Raw genomic sequence first — 18,246 nt, forward strand, 5'->3', positions numbered from 1 at the left:
CCCATTCCCCAAACGTGGATAAAGAAGAGACTAAAGGGCCCGATTAAGCAGGTCACAGGTGAAATCTAATTACATATCATATTACAGTTTTTAAGACGTGGAGGCGTGGGCAATGTCATATTACAATTATGGGCCTGGTAAGAAGCGCTTTCGACACCCCGTGGTGTGAGCAAAACGGCCTTGAATTAGTCATGGGAGTGTTTAGGGCGTTTCTCCTTCCAGCCAATCATGCCATTCCCTTTAAAAGTCAGGTGATCACCTGCGGTCTGTGCAAAGCTATTATAATGGCGGAGTTACCAGAACGCCGCCGGGCTGTTCGATTCTCCAGAGAAGAGATACGTGTGCTCGTGCATGAGGTCACAGGACGTAAACGGGCCATATATGGGACACCTTCCCATCCTCCCAACCTCCTCCTGGCAAAGCAGGCGTGGACTGCCGTTCGGGCGGCCGTGTGCGTCCTCCGGAGTCAGCCGCACTGTGACACAAGTCAAGAAGAGGTTTGCTGATCTCCGGAGGACGGGCAAACACAAGGTATGTTGAGTTGACTGTATAGATGGTGTTATGGGGAATATTGACATTGACCAGAATGGCTTGGGGATTAATAGGTGGCTCCCCATGGCATATTGCCTTATATTGAAATTGACAATAGAATATTCAATCCAAAGGTCGCCCAAAACCGGCGGCAGCAGTCGGCCACGGGAGGAGGAACAGCTACGCTGGAGGTTCTCAGCCGAGGAACTCGCCGCCTCTACCCTCTGCGCCGAAAGCATAGAGGGCTTCGGTGGGGTTGAGGTCGGCGGGGTATCTGGTAATTCAATTTCCTTCCAATTCCACTTATTATTGGGGGGGGGGGGACATTCTCCCAAATTAACACCTGGTTTATGATGGCCGAGTGTAGGCACATGCCACGCAATTCCATGAAATTAAAACTACTGAAGGCAGTTATTTCGTTATCAAAACGAAAGAATAATTGGTGAAGATAATAACCACACGCTTTTGGACTGCAATAGTAGTAAATTCTACACGTATACACGGTGGAAATGGCTAGATATATTTTGAAATGAAATAATATCAAACGGGTTATTGGCTATAAGTCCAAAAAGAGTGGAATTAAGGCATCAGTTTCTTTTTAACAATTGGATTTCAGAAGATTCATGTGTTGAGGTTTTTTTTCGTGGGGTTATTTTATCCCAATTCCTTATTTTTTCGTTGGATTATAACTGCTGCCTTCAGTTTTAATTTGCATGCTACACCAGGTGGTGTAATGTGGGAGAATACACATCTCGGTAACATAGCATGGCTAATAAATAGTATAATAATAGCCAATCTCACTTCACATGTGGATCCTATGCATAGCCTACAACATTTACCCAGTGGAAAGGAATGAGACACCATCACACACATCTCCAAACTGTAATTTATTGCAACGAATGCAGTCAAACAATGCAGCTAATTTCAATGGTAATTCCACAGATGGCTCCTCGGCCGCCTCCAGCGTAGCTGCTGAATCCGACCAGGAGGAGGTTGGCGAGTCGGAGCCAGCAGAAGCGGGGGGAGAGCGAGAGGAGGAGGAGGAGGAGGTGGATCCCGGGGAAGGACCGTCGGGGAGTGGGCCTCCGGCAGCGACCGAGGCCGCGAGTCGTCTCAGGCGGGGACCCCATCGAGCATTGTCCAGGGACGGGGATCGCCCGTTCTTGGACATGCAGCAGGCGGGGTTCAAAATGCTAGAGACCACCCTGGGACGGGTCGCGGCCTCACATGAGCGGGCCACCGAGGCTCTCGTGCGCAGCGCTAATGCGCTAGAGCGCTGCGCTGTTGCATGGGAGCGGCTCGCTCATTTGGGATCGTTGAGGCACGCTCCTCCGACGGCCCAAGCCCCTCCACCTCCTCCCGCACCTCCAGCACCACCATCAGCAACACCACCATCAGCAACACCACCGGCACCTCGCTCATCCCCCAGCAACAACACCAGAGCGGCCCGTCGCCGGCCTGATGATACTCCTCCTGGTCCTTCCCGTGGCCGGCTGACCCGTGGAGGTCCACGCCTGCGTCTGCCGAGGGGGAGAGCCAAAAAATGATTGTTTGTTTTGACCTCATGCACGAGCACCCTTTTTTTAATAAGTTTACAGCAAAGCTGTCATTTTAATTTACAATAAATACATTTGAAATCAAGCTTACCCGTTTTCTGTGCGAGTGAAACTCAACTTCAAATGTGTTCAAGGAAAGAACAGGTCATCTGGTTTAAGTTCTCTATCGTATCGAGACTACCTCTCCACCCAACATATTTCATATGTAAGGGGAATGACCCCACCTCACTTGTGACGTGGATATCTCTTTAAGACACACCAGTTGTACTGGCACGCACGGGTATATAAGGCCCAGGTGTGCGTGATTACACTGATTTTTTGATCTCCACCGAGCAGTCCAAGACGTGGTCTCCTCGACAGAAGTGCAGAGCAAGTTATCAACAATAACTGCATTTTTTAGACATTTTAAAAAGCAGCTACTCACGAGTTCTGGCAGCCGGATTGACCTACTGCAGGATGCGGTTTAAGAGAGCTGGCATGGATGCTCCTCTCTGGGTTGCTGTCACACAGCTCCTTTGTAGGTATACAACCAACAAAAACAGGGTAACCAGCCAAAACACCATTACAGGCGTATTGTTGACGTTGCGTTAGCTCACGCGTCCTGTGGTGTATAGCCTGTCTGTCGACCTCCGGGGAGGGACACAGCAGGACAAGTGGATCGGTAACCCTTGTTAAAGGCAGCGGAATAGAGCTCCATACGGGTGTATTGTTGGCGTAGCGTCAATTCACGCATCCGTGGGGCATATTCCGTGGGCTGGAGTTGACCTGCGGTGGCGCAGCGAAACAACAGTCCTGCCAGGCTAGCATTGAACACAACACACAACACAGTCGTATTGTCGCCGGGGCGACTTCCGCGTCTGTAGCGCTGTGTCTTTGCTCGCCTCGTGAGAGAGAGCTCGCTTGAGTGTATTGCGGCCATAAAACCGTTCACGCACTCCGGTGTAGACTGCGTGGTGGAACCCGTGCGGACGGTGGAAGCCACGGAGCAAGCGTATCCTCCGAAACTTCCCAAAACTCCACACTGACAGTGTGGATCTGAGACGACACGAAGGGAATCCCGTGTGACGTCACGGAGCAAGCTCTCCGAATTGGGAAAGGCAGTCAGCGCACCGTACTGTCGTATTGCTGAAGGGTCAGCTCATGCGACGGTGGTGGTTCTGTCATAGACAGGACGAGCTGAATGCCAACTCACGCATGCAGCGCGACATTAATTCCACAACAAACAAAGTCTGGTCTCCAGTGCTGTGTAGGGAATCCTGTGAGGGACATCCCCGTGACATCACGGTGATAGATCGTAGGGTAATTTTTGCCTGGAAAGCGATCCCCGTTCTAAGCATGGGCCAAACAGTGGAAATCTGCATACGTATATACACTATATAATATAATGCAAAAGGGTTGGAGCAGAGTGTTGTCTCCAACTTAAACACTCTGTGCCTCAGCTCAGCTGTGGAGTTCAGGTGCGACCTTCCTCCAGAGGAAGAGATAGAGAGAGATTATAGATGCTCTGCTGGCTGTTGTTTATTTATTTGGTTATTCGGAAAGATCCCCATTAGCTGATGCCATGGCAGTCAGCTAGTCTTTTGGGATCCACACGAAACATGTTACAAATTGCAACAAAACAAAAACAAAACAACAACACATGAATATCTATATGTGACTGAGAGACAGCAGTGTAAACTGTGACCCTTACTTCTCAAGCACATTACTATACTCCCCGTTCTTGAGCATGTCCAAACAGAATGTGTATTTATTTAATCTTTATTATAATATAATTATAATTATAATTATTATAATATAATATAATTAAAATAATAGTGTATATAGGCAGGGTAACCAGCCAAAAACACCATTACAGGCGTATTGTTGACGTAGCGTTAGCTCACGCGTCCTGTGGTGTATAGCCTGTCTGTCGACCTGTGGGCAGGGACACAGACAGGACAAGTGGCGCGGTAATCCTTGATAAAGGCAGCGGAAGAAAGCTCTATACGGGTGTATTGCTGGCGTAGCGTCAATTCACGCATCCGTGGGGCATATTCCGTGGGCTGGAGTTGACCTGCGGCGGCGCAGCGAAACAACAGTCCTGCCAGGCTAGCACTGAACACAGCACACTATACAGGCGGATTGTCGCTGGGGCGACTTCCGCGTCTGTAGGGCTGTGTTTTTTTGCCTCGCCTCGTGAGAGAGAGCTCCCTGGGGTGTATTGCGGCAAAAACCGTTCACGCACTCCGGTGTAGACTGCGTGGTAGAACCCGTGCGGACGGGGGAAGCCACGGAGCAAGTTTCCCTCTGAATTGAGCCACTGCACTTTGCAGTTCAGAAAGCTGACGCTGAGTCGTCCCTCTCGGGGTTCGATCGTGGCTCGTTTGTAGTTAAAACTACCAAATCCCTTGGGATCAGAGCAGACAGTCTATTCAAACACCACACGAGTGTATGGCTGCCGTGGCAGCCATCGTCTGCGTTGAGTCTGAGTCTGAGTCTGCCAGGAGCAAGCCCTGAAATCACAGCCCCTTGCACACTACTGTATATACAGCGTATTGCTGACGGGGTCAGTTCACGCGTTCGTGATGTAGTTTCGCCAATTTCGGTAACACAGCGGAGTGTGCCGCGGCTGTCAGGCGGAGTACGCTGTACGGTGTATAACGGCAAGGCCGTTCACGCACCTATAGGGGTAAACTTGCATGGTATAATCCGGTTACCGGTTCGAAACCACAAAGTAAGCTCCTTCTCATCCCGAGAATGCACTATGGCCATCTAGGCGCAGCTAGTCAACACAGGCCTATTTTGTCACTACTTCAGCACCGGCTTATATGCGGCGCGTATGTGACCATAATGGCCCGGACCTTTAGGAGCTGCAGCTACTGGCTTCCAGGCTCCCCAGGCAGCAGCAGCGGGCGATGCTATCGATGCCCTCTGATGAGGCGCCATCTGCGGCGGCCCCAATCCAAGCTGCGATAGGAGGACCAAGCTCCCCCAATGACGCTGCCTATTGAGCCGTCGGCCATGTTTGACCAAAAAGGCCAGTGCTTTGCTACAGCATCCTAAGGAGGCTGTGGAGGTGTACAGGATGTGCACCTCCACAAGCAGCCGTGAGCAGCTTGCCTCGGTTGCCCTCAGGCTGTGCAACCCCAGTCAGGTTTGGCAGTTCCAGGGACCTACGTGTCCGGTTACAGGCCAACCGGCGGGGTATGGCTAAAAGGTGCTCGGCGGGCTAAGCCCATCCCTCAGTCCTGACAGTTAAGGCCCCAGACCCCACCCGCTGTCTCTCGGGACAGCGGCTGTCCTGGAAGACAATTCAGGTGGACCCCTGGGTGGGTTCCACTATGTCTTCGGGGGGTTGTGTGCTGCTTACAGCACTCTCCTGGCAAGGAAGGGCTGAGGGTCTGGCAAGCCATCCTCCAAGACGACTGGCTTGCCATGCTCGACCGGGGATGTTTATACTCAGATCCCGGGTCGGACATACTGACGCACTGACCGGCTTGTCTTAGACGACGGAACCTTTGAGTCCCGTATCGTCCCATTCGGCATATGTCTAGCCCCCCGATTGGACGCAGTCCTTGGCGGGAGGGCCTTTGCATCCTAAATCGGATAACCGAATGATGTGTGCTCGCTCAGAGGTGCAGTGCCACAACAATGTGGCCAGGCACCTGCAGCACTTTGGGCACCTCGACAAGAGGCCTTGCAGGCGTCAACTCTCACAGTCCACAGCGCTCCTCGGCATGTGTTAGAGGGCAAAGCAGGGACTCGGTCCCTTGCTCTAGTGAGTCGGGCCACCCTCAGGCGGTGCCTCCGCCCCTTAGGGCCGAGGGCAGTCACGGTGCACTTGGTGTCTCCGGCTCTTCTGAACATTGCATTATCTGTCATTCACAGTCATGCACTACGCGGGCGTACCGTTGACAGCGTCAGTTTACACGTTCCACGTTGTTCCAGCGAATAATTCTGTCTGTTCACACAGCAGAATGTGACTGTCAGGGGTGAGCAGAACCACCATAAGGTTGTATTACGGCGTGGCTGTGTAAACACCTGGGTGTAATTCTGTGTGTTGGAGACCGGCTACCGAAGCCACGGAGTGAGCTCCCTCCTCATCCAGAGGTATTCCCCCTTACATATGAAATATGTTGGGTGGAGAGGTAGTCTCTTCACTCAGAGAACAAAGGTTACCAAGTAACCATACGTTCTTCTCATGTGTAACACACACCGCAGCGAAGTCTCCCGATTGGTATCTGATTATTTCCATAAGGACGAGAAGGTTTCTCGGTGCCGCGGAAACTACCTTTCCCCGAGGCTTCAAGTCGAAGAAAGACGGTAAGTCCGCTTTCTTTTACCGGGTTAATACTAACTTGGTGGGTAATTTAGCTTTGCAATAGTGGCCCGGCGTGGCCCTAGCTAGCGTTGTAGTTAGTTCTACTATAAATTACCCGTGTGACGGTCTGTAACGCGGCTAGAAACAGCCAGTTTTTGCTTCCACACGAACTTTCGTTGGCCTCAGGGTCTCGAACGTGTGACGGACTTGAACGGTGTTAGAGAGCCAATTAAGCCCGTGGAGACTTGGGCTGCAATGGCTTCTCACAGGACAGCATTCTTGCCGTTAGCGGCCACAAGAATGTCCCTGTCAGTGAGGGGTGCTGCCGCTTCCTACATGGCAATGCTTAGGTGTCGTCGGCACCAATCCCTGCATTTTGCCCTACGGCCTGATCGGAGTGTGAGCCATCCAGTCTATTGATTTTCACCCTTCCCACCCTCCTAAGCAGGGTGGTGAAGCAGCGCCTTCCTCAGTGTTCTTCTCAGGGCCTTAAATGGGCCTAACTGTCTTAGGGAGATAGTCTCCAAGACTGGACTTCACTCATTGGCTTGTGAAACAATCCAGCAGGCATATGGGCGGGCAGGCAGGCCAGCCCCAACAGGAACATGTACACATTCCACACAGGGCCTCGCTGCCACATGGGCTTCGAGGTGCCCTCCAATCTGAGATCTGTGGGACAGCCTCTTGATCGACGCTGTCAGCATTTATCAGGTTCTACGAGGGTCGGAGCCCACTGGCGGTGTCTTCGGGGTTCTGGGACTGCTTCGCTTCCTCACGAGGTGTCTTACAGAGTTCCCCTTACATATGAAATATGTTGGGTGGAGAGGTAGTCTCGATACATAGAGAACGTATGGTTACTTGGTAACCTTTGTTCTCTGAGTGAAGAGACTACCTCTCCACCAAGATGTCGCTCAGAAGCGGTGTCGATCAAGTAAACCAGTGTAATCACGCACACCTGGGCCTTATATACCCGTGCGTGCCAGTACAACTGGTGTGTCTTAAAGAGATATCCACGTCACAAGTGAGGTGGGGTCATTCCCCTTACATATGAAATATGTTGGGTGGAGAGGTAGTCTCTTCACTCAGAGAACAAAGGTTACCAAGTAACCATACGTTCAACTGCAGACAGGAAGACAAAGGGGAGACGCTATTTAATAGTCTGGCAAAATGGAACAGCTGCATTTGTTTTATTTCAGAATAAACACACCTCCGCAGAGAAGGGGAGAGAGGGGTCTCCGGAGCAGTAGAGATTTCCCGATGGCGAGGGCCTTGATTGTACGAAACAAGTGCGCCGTAGTCTGAAAACCCACCTCTTCAGACTCCACCATGGCCCGTAGCACTTGCCCTAGCCTAGCCCCTTAGATAGCACATTATGTAGACTTAGATAGTATTTTAAACAGACTTATAGCTTGTTACGTAGACAGACAGCTCTAGAATTGCACTTTATGTAGTCATAGCACTTTATAGTACACATGTATAATATATTATATAGTATAGTATGTATAGTTAACATAGATACTCCACTGTTACGTTCTTAGTTTACGCATGATTCATGATAACTACTTTTTATATAATATATGTGATGTATGCCATGCTTTTGTTATTGCTTAATGTAAATCGCTCTGGATTAAGAGCGTCTGCTAAATGCCTAAATTGTAAATTGTAAATTGCAATGATTTCCAGCAAATGTCCACAGTACTTATATAGTCGAATTAATATGGTCAAACTAAAAAGTGGTTCCAAACTTAAATGTCCCTCTTATTCCCGAAATCCAAATAAAGTCACCTTAAACAAGCTAACCACTTTTAATCTATTCCAAAAAAATGTAGCCAAATATAAAAAGGAAATTACAAAATGAGTGAATAAAAAGTGCAATAAAGACCTGGTTTCAGCTCCTCTGCTCTGCAGGAATGAGTGTATAGGCCTAAAGGGCCATTACGCACGGAATGCGTGCCAGTATGCGGAGGCTACATACTGTGAGCTGGCGTCTCCCGTCTGAAATAAATCAAAATTACGATAGGCTAAGAAAAATAATAATTAATAATAATCTGTTTGTAGTTTGCTTACCAGGCAACTAACGGCGACGGCGTCGCACCAGATCATCTGCCACCTGGTCCCTCGCTGCCTTTGCGGTTGCCTGCACTATATTATCATCATTTGGAGCTGGAACATGCAGCTCTGCTTGCTCTCTCCGGTAATGTTCCAACCACCTGTCCTCATCAAAGCCTTCTAGCACCAGTCTATGACGCATGGCTATGTTGTGCAACACACAGCATGCGACAAAGAAAGATGGTACTTTCTGAGGGGTGTATTGCAAGACTCCACCTGACTTGTCCAAACAGCTGAATCGCTTTTTGAGCACGCTAAATGTTCGCTCGATTACCACACGCGCCCGTGAGTGTTTTCTATTACAGTGGCGGTCCGTGGGTCTGGAGCCTGGGCCTTCAGTGAGGTCCTAGTGCCGTCCCACACAGTCCAATCCACCTCTTATTACCATCATTATGATGCCATGGCTAGCTTTAGACACTATACATTTAGACAGACACGCAGTATAACTGTGCGTTGTGTCACCTTAAACATAGTCGAGTGCAACAGAGTTATTAATATTTCCAAAGCATTTCATATAAATAAAGTCGCATTATTAAGAGTGTTAAACTACCAGCTTTAAGATCGCTTGGTATGGATACTGTCAAAAGGCTTTTAGTTTTAAGTCCACCAAAACAAAGTATGTGAGCTTTAACAAGTTTGTTCACTAACTTCAGCGCAATGTCGCACCCAAAGCAGTTTCATTTAAGAAACGTGATGATAAAGACACAACTATTCACTGAAGTGAAAATAAAAGAAAGACAACAAATAGTTTGCAACATAGGCTATTTGCCATTTTATTTTTTTAATATATAGGCTATTTAATATTAACGAATTAAAATGCGAAACATACATATGCCTACACATTTAATAAAAAATAAAATGCATTTTATGCCTACTCACCATGTGAGCGTTAACAAGTCTGTTCACTAAACAGCGCATAGCCTGTAGCCTAATTCTGCAAACTGTTAATCAATCAATCATTCAATCAATGTCGCACCCAAAGCAGTTTCATTTAAGAAACGTGATGATAAAGACACAACTATTCACTGAAAATAAAAGAGAGAAAACAAATATTTTGCACCATAGCCTAATTCTGCAAACTGTTAATCAATCATTCAATCAATGTCACACCCAAAGCAGTTTAATTTAAGAAACGTGATGATAAAGACACAACTATTCACTGAAAATAAAAGAAAGAAAACAAATATTTTGCACCATAGGCTATTTGCCTTTTTTTGTATATATAGGCTATTTAATATTAACGAAATAAAATGCGAAACATACATAGGCCTACACATAAAAAAAGCATTGTATGCCTACTCACCAAAGACTGATTATTTGAACACAAAATCCATCCTCCTTTCTTTCCTCAGGAACACTTCAATGACTCTGTTGTACAGTTTATCTGTGCGTTTCAGTTCCACCAATAATTCCTTTTCTATCGACATGGAGGCTAATGCTGAAAGTCGAGTCTGTCCTGTGGCATTTCTGGAATACGTTTTGATTCGCTTTAATGCCGAGAATGACCGCTCGACAGAAGCCGTGGACACAGGGATAGTCACTGCCACACATGCCAATGTGTAAAGTTGCCCCATGGCCTCGTTCAGATTGTTCTTCTTCAGGAAATCAAGGAGATCAGACGGACTTTTCCCTTCAAAATCAGTCATAGCATACATTACAGTCAGTTCTGTTTTTAGCTTGGATAGATCGAACAGTGTTCCGTGACTCTCTGTTAACCTGGAGAAGGCTGTTTGCGGGAATTTTTTCCGGTAGGTCTGAAAGTGCTGTGGGTCAAGGAGGGAGAGAAACATACATTTTTCGTGGTCTTGAAACCTGTGTCGTATCTGGGACAGAATGTTGTCCTTGCTGTGGAGTTGTTGGTAGTGTGTGTGTTGCACCGGAGAATCCTCACTCCGGTGCAACACATTTATTTTAGTTTTCAGGATAGGGGAATCTGTGAAACAGATTTAGATCACACATCAGTTTACATTCAGTGTCTCATTCAGTCTGTACTGCACTGATCTGATCTGAATACTACAACTTTCTTGAACACAGTATTTTCAATAAACACTGCTGCAATAAACATAATACCGTGCCAAAACCTTCAGTTTAACATACAGTACATAACACAGCTTCAGCAGCAATCTTAGTAAATAGCACTTCTTATGTTGGTTGACTGAGAAATACAACAAGCACAACATTAGCTCCCAGAACACACTCTTAGAGAATAATGCAAATCTGCCATAAACAGACATTAATATTTTCAACATCTCCAAATAATCATAAAATACTCCAAAACTCTGTTACCAACTGCAAACATTATGTTGATGATTGACAGAAATATCACAGTCCAAACTTAATCAACATGGCTGCTGTGTTGCAGTGTTAGCCTGCTAAGTGCTAATGCTAAACACCAGGATAATCACAACTCATCATAAAACACTCTCATACTGAACTCATCTCTGCCCCATCTGCCCATTCCGATCCCCATTCATGCACACTCATGGAAATGTACTCTTTTGTCATTATAGCAGCTCTTACCTGTGAAACAGATTTAGATCACACATCAGTTTACATTCAGTGTCTCATTCAGTCTGTACTGCACTGATCTGATCTGAATACTACAACTTCCTGTTTAACGTGTGCAAGAAACCACATGTAACAAAGCCTCAAAGCGCCCTCTGCTGTCTTTTTACTGTTACAAAACAGTGTTTAGGCATTCTTAAATGCCTAAACTGAATGTCTGTACATTTTTAAATGGGGGGTGGTAGTGTTTCAGTGTTTCAGAGTTGTACCAACTGTTTCAGAGTTGTAATGCTTTAGTCTTTTTGAACCAAATAATCCCAAGGGGCCACATGTGCGATGGTCTCCTTGGCCTCGGCGTGCGCCGGGTGGACTTGAGATGGCTGTGTCATCGTAGATTTGACTGAACCGGCCCCTCTCTCGTTCAATTGTGTCACAAAACTCGTTCACCCTTGTCAGGCAGAATTGTACATCCAATGCTTTTTTCTGTAGAATTCCAAAAAGAACATCCGAATGATTAAAAAACCCATTGAATGTTTCAAGCAAAAAACAAAATTCAAAATCCTCCAAACGTGCATTAAATCCATCAGCCATATGCACGCAGCGTCTTCATATTCATCATGATGTTCCAGTATGTTGTCAAACAGCTCCTTCAGGGCAACTCTCTTCTCATAGACTGTATTGACCAATCTCGATGTATATTGCCACCTCGTTGGTGCAACTCTAGGAAGACGACGCTTGCAGATGTCATCCAGCAGTTGTGCGCGCTTAGGGGATCTTGAGAAAAATGCTGCAAGGCCATTTAGGGTGGCAAAGAAGATCTTGCATTCTTTAAGCTTTGAGGCTCCTTGAGTCAGTACTAAATTTAGTCGATGTGCATAGCAGTGAATGAATAAGGCCATAGGTGCCCTCTCTTTAACTTTAGCCTGCACCCCATTTAGTCCAATGACCGCTGCGCCATCATAACACTGTGCCACAACTTTATCCAGGCTACATTCAATTTCCTCAAAGAAACGGAAAATAAGAGCGGCAATGTCATCAGCTCGCTTGCCGCTTGTCACATCTTCAAGTCGGATAAATCGCTCCTTGACACCTGCGTCTGTCACATAACACAGGACGAGTGAGAGCTGTGCTGCATTTCCCACGTCTGTTGTCTCGTCCACCATAACAGCAACAAAGGGAGCTTTTTTAATCTCCATTTTGATCTCTTCTCCCATCACTTCAGCAATAGCATAAATCAGGTCGTTTTGTATTTTGCCTGACGTCCCAGTGAATACTTTGTTAGTGGACAGGTGGTATTGCAAATCTGTGTTGCTCTCAGACTCAAAGGCAAGAAGCTCCACGTAGTTTCCTTTGTTTGTGGAGTCGGCACTTTCATCGTGTCCCCTAAATGAAAGTTCCTGTTTACCCAAAAACATGACACAATCAATCAATCGTTTCAATATTTCCCTATTTTTCTTCACCTTTTCATTGTGCAGCTCAGTTGCCCTGCGCGCTTGTTCGTTGATCTGTAGATCCACTCGGGTGTCCCCAAAAGTTTTCAAAAGCACCACTGCTTGTAAGTGCCCAGCCGTGCTTTGGTGTCTCAATGCTGCCTTGGATAGACAACTCAAGTTTGCAAAGCCAGTGTGGCTCCAAACACCAAATCGATCACTTGCAAATAATAGGCATTCCCAGCAGTACAGTTTGCAGTGCCCCTCGGACTCGGACTCGGAGCCTGTGAGCCACTGGTAGCGTTGGTAGTTGGCAATTTGAAAGTGTCGTTGGAACCCCTTTCCCGGCTGTGACAGGCGTGCTAGCGCCGGGGTCGGGCGACCTCTCCTTACAATGTCTAACTTTTCTTGAAAAGTTCGTCTTGAGAATGGCGTTAAAATTATATCTGCTACCAAATCTTCTCCTCCTTCCGCCATTGTGGGTTGAAAAAACAGTAGTAGTACGTGAATTAGCTCGCACGTTTTAGTCGTTGTTTATGTTTATCATTCAAATTCAGTTTCCTAGTTCTACACACCAACAGCCAGGTTCTACAACCTGCCCATAGAACCCGCCTCTCAATATTGCGTAATCCAATCAAAAGACGTGCACGACCTACGCCTGCTAGCTGGCTCCTGTTTAACACTGGAGCCAGCCAGCAGGGCATGCAACAGAAAGCTGAAAGCTGATTGGTTAACGCCAGAATTTAATTTCCATCCACTTTAAGCTACAGGCGCCCGCACTGTTGATTCTGAAGGCCTGAGGGCAGATTTTAGACCCCTGGCAACACATGATGGCTGAATTATGATTGGATAAAAGCTCTCCAGCCCTCCAAGTCTCAACCTGAGGCTGGAAGCAGTGCAACCAAGAGGAAAGCTATGCAATGAATGAGTATAACTCTGGGGAATAATTTAATACATATTTGTGGAGAAATATATGATATGTTATTTTAATATAAATTTAATTTTGATATATAATAATATAAAAAATAAAAAATAATATTTATTTTTTTATATTATTATATATCAAAATTAAATTTATATTCTGATTATGTTTAGGCCTGCAGAGAAGGCCTTGCTGGCCCTGACGGCCCACCACTGTTCTATTATAAGAAAACTCACGCACTGTTGTTGGCCCCAGATATGGCACCATCAGCCAGGTTTTTTGAGGATACCCATTGTCGCCTAACAACCACCCGTCAGGAGGGGGGTCCCTCCCAAAGATTGTAGGGATGACAGAGTTATCCAGAGGCTTGATCCAGGATAGTTTGCAAATACACTTGTGATGTATTGAAATGCATCGCAAACTACCTGGACATTGATGGAATGGGTTCCCTTACGGTTCACATAGGCTACACTGTTCACATCCGGAGCCCGAATCTGGACGTGAGTGCAATCTATGGCACCCAGAACTCCAGGGAACCCATACTTGTCCACGAATTCCTGTTTCACCCTATGTTGGCTTTCAGGTGTTGTGGGAAACGTGATAAACTCACGGGCGTGTCGGATGAGGCTTTTAGTGACCGCATTTAAAGCCAGATTTACGGAAGGTTGTGACATTCCTCCAAGTGAGCTGAGGTGATTTTGGAATGAACCACCAGCATAGAAATATAGTGCAACACTGACTTTAACAGCAACTGGCAATGCAAAGGGACAGGTGACATTGGGCTCGATGTCGTTGCTGACCAAATGGCAAATGTCGGTTACTGCCTGACGGGAGAGGCGCAGCTCAGCTCTGCATTGCGGCTCTGTGAGAAAATAATAACATTATTTTATTTATTTATATATATATATATATATATATATATATATATATATATATATATATGAGAAGAAGGTTATATGGCCTATAGGCATATACCTGTCAGTCCCAGGTAATTCTTGCGTTGTCTGTAGACCCTCTCGGCACGGCTGTGGCGTCTCTCATATTCTCTACCAAGAACGTACTCCATTGTTCTCTCTCTCAGGCTGGACATGTGAGAGTGGTGGTATTTAAACTGTGACCGTGATTGACTGACGTCAGGACGTGGAGTAGCGTGTGTGTTCATGTGTTCCCAAACTTCCCATGCACGTGCATTTGTGTACCAACTGCGCGCTCGTGTCAAATCAAACATTGCTCTTTGCATTTAAGAGGTGGTCAGACCCAGGCGGAATCGGTATGCGCTGAGTGTTTTTAGGTCAAGGGGCTTAATAGCAAATAGCGCAAAGCGAAAATAATTAACATATGGACACTCCCCCAATGCTAAAATATTCAGGAACGTGGTATTCCATATGAGTGAGCGTTCACCACGGCTTCCATAATACGAAAAGGCGCAGAGCGAGGCCAAAATCTGTATTACCTCATGGGTTTTTCGACTTGCTTAATCGGGCCCATATATGAGAGCAAAGAAGGAGCTGTTTATAAGTAATAATATATTATAATATTCCATTCAGCCAAGACCGGTACATGCATGATGTATCTGCTTCTGCTAAAACTGATGATTGTGTGTAACGCACGCTGAGGAGACGAGAAGAGACGAGACTCTTTTTTTATCTCTCTCACCCTCTACTGCAGCGCGCAGTCTCTCTCTGTCTGTCTGTGTCTCTCTCTCTTTCTCTCTCTCGCGCTTTAATCAAATAATCGGATTTCGATCGGACTCGGCTCCGCTATTTGAAAGAAATATCGGAACGGGTCGGAAACGGACGAAATTGTCACGGATCCATTCAGGTTCGGTTTAACTATTTCAAAATATTTTCGGAACGGGTCGGAATCGGTAACATGTCACAGATTAATTTCGGATTTCGGAGCCATTTTTTGGACCCGTGAAGAGCTCTAACACACACACCCGATGCCAAGTTCTTCAAAGTAACAGTAACAGTGACAGTGACAGTGACTGTGTGTGTGTGTGTGTGTGTGTGTGTGTGTGTGTGTGTGTGTGTGTGTGTGTGTGTGTGTGTGTGTGAGTGAGTGAGTGAGTGAGTGAGTGAGTGAGTGAGTGAGTGAGTGAGTGAGTGAGTGAGTGAGTGAGTGAGTGTAATGGAAAGACTAATCAGTGTATATTCCTGCACTATACCTGCATCCATCATTGGATTGGTACATAGAAATTGATCTATTGAAGACTCTGACTTTCAACTGTAGGCTACATCATTTTTGTTTTGATTCTATTGCTGTATTGTTGTATTGTGCTTCTGCTTTGCCAATGTAAACGTATGTTTTCTCATGCCAATACAGCCCTTTGAATTGAATTGAGTGTGTGCTGCAACGTAACTCTATAGGCAACCCGGTCTCCCCCAAATACGGTGAAATAGCACGGATTGGCACACTGCAAATGCGTGCATATGACACTAGATTCCCCGACATTCCGTGTATATTTACTTGATTTCCTCCCCGTTCACTTCTATACGTTTCTCGTCGGTGACGTCACGAGGACAATCCGTGTATATCTACTAGATTTCCTCCCCGTTCACTTCTATACGTTGCTCGTGTCGATTCGTTTGCGATATTAAACAATATCAAATCTCGCTACTGATGATTTATTGATGACTATTTCTATGTATTTGATGTCCCAGGTGTTGTTCTTGCTTACTGCAAATCGCTATGGAGTGTTATTATTATATTCATTAATAAGAATAATTCTTTTTGATATTATTTTTGACCGGAAGTGCCCTGGTCCCGTGCATAATCACCTATTTGGACTCGTACGTTTGCGATATTTTAAACAATACTCAATAAAATCATATTTTAATCGCCACTGATGATGTTTGAAGACTATTTCTATGTATTAGATGTACCAGGTGTTGTTCTTGCTTACTGTAAATCACTCTGGATTGTATTTATTTAAAAGAAAAATGTTTACCGGAACCGGAACCGGAAGTGTTTTTGCTGCCAGGCTAATCCTAATGTTTTTGCATAATAACATTCATTGCGTTGTTTTTGTTGTCGTGAATGGTTGTCCTCAGACTTTGCTTACTTAGCCTAGCCACAGCCTATAGTACCCACTACCAGCCAGTCTGTTTATTGTACAGGTGAATATTCGAGCCAAGGTAAGATTTGTTGCTATAAATCACAACTGTATAAATGTTTTTTCAGTGTTAGTAGCATGTTAGCTGCTAGCAGTGGTCCATAGTTAAAGGCAATGCTAACAACAACAATAGCATGCTAACGATCTCTGTAAATAGTAGTTAGTAGCTAGCTAGCCTAAGATTTAGACTCGTATTCTAAATATATTCGTTTTCAAGCAGAATCGATGAATGCGTCTACGGGAGTCTAAATATTAGGCTAAGCTAGCTACTAACTACTATTTACAGAGCTCGTTAGCATGCTATTGTTGTTGTTAGCATTTTTACCTCCCTTATGATGAATTCCTGTTCTGTTCTTTGACTATATAGAAGTGTCTATTTGTACGTCTCTAAATGTTTTGATGAACCCTCTTGTAAACAAGTGTAATGCTTAATTGGGTCGTCCACTCACAGTTAACAGTCTTTGTATTGAGTTTGTGCTCGAAATGTACTGTAATTCTGCAAACTGTTAATATATATTTCAATCAATCAATAGTGTAGGCTATACGGTGCTGCTTGCGTATTAGGCCATGGCTCTTATGGCTCTATAGGATTTATAGGCCCCGGGTTATAGTTTCAATGTACTTTTATTATTATCTATATTCAACCTTTGTACTGATACGTTCTTGGTTTACCTATAGGCTATGATCCTCGATTACGGTTTCTATGCATGTGGTGTATTACCGTATGTTGACATTGCTTATGGTAAATCTAAAGAGTCATTGTATTAAAACAAATACAATAGAATAAAGTTGGCAATAGAGGTAGAAAAATACATGGTAAAAGCTGTTTTCTGCTGTGTTCATGAGCATGGTTAGCTCTGCATTTACGTGCTGGAGTAGTTAGGAATACAGTATGGTGTAGTAGTTATGTATGGTAATTCTGTGTCTGTGTGTCTTCTTTCCAGACAAGCCCGTCATTGGAGTCTCCAGTCATCCTAATTCTCCAGACATCTGACCATCTCCTTAGTGCTTCCCACACCAGCATCTGTCTACGTCCAGATTCCAGAGGTAAGTCTGGGATGTCCTACTGATTGATGCCAGCTTTGTGTTGGTTACCACAGCACAAGCTTTTTTCCAGGGAGTTCTGTCTCGATGACTAGCCTCATCCTCCTGACTGCTATCAATTTAGGTCCCTGTACAGACATGTGTAGGTAATAAGGTCCTGTTAAGGCCCATATCCATAAATGCTCCATAGGGAGTGGACAAAACAAACGAGAGAAATTTCACATGTTTTGTCTGTGTATTTATACTGACTGTTCCCAATATATCTACCGTTCATTTTCACAGAAGAGAAGAGAAGAGAAGAGAAGAGAAGAAAAGAAGAGGAGGAGGAGGAGAAGAGAAGAGAAGAGAAGAGAAGAGAAGAGAAGAGAAGAGAAGGGAAGGGAAGGGAAGGGAATGGAAGAGAATTAAGGTAAGGAGAAATATGGAAAACGCACGCACACGCACACACACACCTTCATTCAAAGGGCTTTATCTGTTACGAATGAGTATGTTGGACCCAAAAGCGACAGCAGGCAGAACAAGTAAACTTAGAAGGATGTCTTAACAAAACACAGGAACTTCCATAAATGGGAAAACGGGTAAATAACAGGACTTTCCGAATACAGGACAGACTCACTCACCAGGGAGCTAGAAACCAACAAGAATACAATGCAAATGCGGGGTTTAAATAGACACAGGGATAACAGATGGCACACACAGGTAGGGCCTATACTAAATTGACAATCAACACTGGG

This window comes from Electrona antarctica (genome assembly GCF_951216825.1).
Source record: "Electrona antarctica genome assembly, chromosome: 24".
Taxonomy (NCBI): Eukaryota; Metazoa; Chordata; class Actinopteri; order Myctophiformes; family Myctophidae; genus Electrona; species Electrona antarctica.